The sequence below is a fragment of the Perca fluviatilis genome, chromosome 19, assembly GCF_010015445.1.
Source record: "Perca fluviatilis chromosome 19, GENO_Pfluv_1.0, whole genome shotgun sequence".
NCBI lineage: Eukaryota > Metazoa > Chordata > Actinopteri > Perciformes > Percidae > Perca > Perca fluviatilis.
Window position 1 is genome coordinate 2,308,510 of NC_053130.1, and position 2,314 is coordinate 2,310,823.

The 2,314-nt window shown below is 43.3% G+C and overlaps 1 long non-coding RNA gene across 1 annotated transcript in view; it reads left to right on the plus strand.

Moving 5' to 3' along the window:
• Positions 1-782: 782 nt before the first annotated feature.
• LOC120548303 overlaps positions 783-2,314 on the plus strand; it is a 3,572-nt gene continuing 2,040 nt past the window's right edge. Inside the window, exon 1 of the long non-coding RNA XR_005637165.1 lies at positions 783-815. This is a non-coding gene — a long non-coding RNA (uncharacterized LOC120548303). The remainder of the gene's footprint in view (positions 816-2,314) is intronic.

A 2,314-nucleotide genomic window follows, 5' to 3' on the forward strand; every position in this document is an offset into this window, starting at 1 on the left:
CCCACATCATCACATACCCTTCCACCATACCCCCACCATCATCACATACCCTTCACCATACCCCCACATCATCACATACCCTTCACCATACCCCCCATCATCACATACCCTTCACCATACCCCCCTCATCATCACATACCCTTCACCTACTCCCACCATCATCAACATACCCCTTTCCACCATACCCCCACATCATCACATACCCTTCACCATACCCCCCATCATCACTACCCTTCACCATACCCCACATCATCCTACCCTTCACCATACCCCCCACATCACATACCCTTCCACCATACCCCATCATCATCACATACCCTTCACCATACCCCCACATCATCACATACCCCTTCACCATCATACCCTCCCATCATCATCACATACCCTTCACCATACCCCATCATCATCACATACCCTTCATCATCTTCCCCACATCAACATACCCTTCACCATACCCCCCATCATCACATACCCCTTCACCATACCCTTCCACATCACATACCCTTCCACCATACCTAGAGATTGGCTGGTTTGATTTCAGTTAGCCTAATAGCTGGTTGTCTCGTCCTCTTTCCTTGCCCCCCAAATTCCCCCGTCCCTGGCCAGGGACTTCTCTGAAGGGGCGCTGTTTTTGTGTGGAGTGCCAGGAGAACGCCAACAGATACTCACGGACTCCTGTGAGGGCAACGGGCGGAGAGGCATCGTGACGGCGAGGAACTGTCGGAGCTGGAGTCTCTGTGCCAGGCCAGCCTGCTGGCTCCGCAGCATGCACCGGGGCAGCCGAGTCGGTCCTCAGCCGACAAGCAACAAACAAGGTAGGAAGTTCAGGAACACCTCACCTCACCTCTAGAGGTGTGGGAAATTAATCAAATAATCGATGCATGGAATCGTGGACGATGCTGCATCGATAATCGGCCGGCTCATAATCGATTATTTCTGTTTATAATGTAATGTAGGCCTGACAACATTTCTGTTTACATATTCTTGTATGTTTTGCACATTCAGGGAGGTGCCATGTGCTCGTGCTGTATAGTTTTATGTATCCAATTTATTTAGTATTAGAGCACTGCAGAATGTTTGGTTTATGAAGCTTGAAAAGCTATGAATTAAATATCCTACATGGCTTTAATAGATAAATTTATTTGACGATCGTGACCGCAATCGGGATATCAAATTGAATCGCTGACATGATAATGGTAATCGAATCGGAGATCACTGAAGATTCACACCTACTCACCACGCACTGGCTTTGTAATGCCTACCTAATCTGCACTTTATGTAGCCTGTTGTATTCTGTATTGAATGTGAAACTGTATGTTGTCCTGTAGGGCTGTGTTCGATTAAAGAAATTCTGAGTCGACTAACACTCATTCAATCGTACCGACTCATCGATTAGTTGATTTAAATCGACAGATCTGTAAATCTGAGTTTCTCCACTAAGAGTCGTGCTAAAAGCACCACTTTAATTCTTGTGTTTACCAGAGATGAGCTCGTACGTTTCTTGGAAATAAGTCATTCAGCATGAAAACAGCATCAGACATGACTAATGGACTAAAGAGATCTAAGTTGACTAAGACCAAAACCACCGATTAGTCCACTGATCCACTAAGAGGAGCGGGCCCTACTGTCTTGCTCGCTTATGCTTTTCTTGGCCAGGTCACCGTTGCAAATGCGAACCTGTTCTCAACGGCCTATCTGGTTAAATAAAGGTTTTTGAACATGGGAATTTCTAATTTGAATTACTTAAAATAATTTTGGAAGATTATGCTGAGAAGTACATGACCTTATTAAGCTGTCATTTTAATTTAAAAATTATATATTTATTTATTTAATATTTTGTTCAAAATAAACTACTACTAAATAAAGGTTAAATAAATAAAATAAATAAACAAGGGTTTTAGGCCCTGTTTACAATTTAATACGCGCTAGGTGAAAACAACTAAATATTTTGGTGGTGTTGTGTGGCAGTGCTTCACACTACCACCTAGCCGTCTTGTGTGCATACTACACGAATTTCACACACTTTTGGCGTACCATATGCATGCAGATTTCTCCCCAAAATTCGTTCGTCAAAACACGGAATAAAAAGTGAGAAAGCAACGTTCACTTTTTTTCTTCACATCGTTTCCATCTAAACGTAGCCTTTTTTTACACCACAGAACGACAGAAACAAACCTTTTTTAGCATTATAAGCAGACATAACTGTAATTAAATGAGGTGACTCATCTCACATTGTGCTGAACTTACGCTGGAAACAGAAGCAACACTGAAAACATAAAGCTTTCCCCGACCACCCTTGGTACGTCCCCAGGTC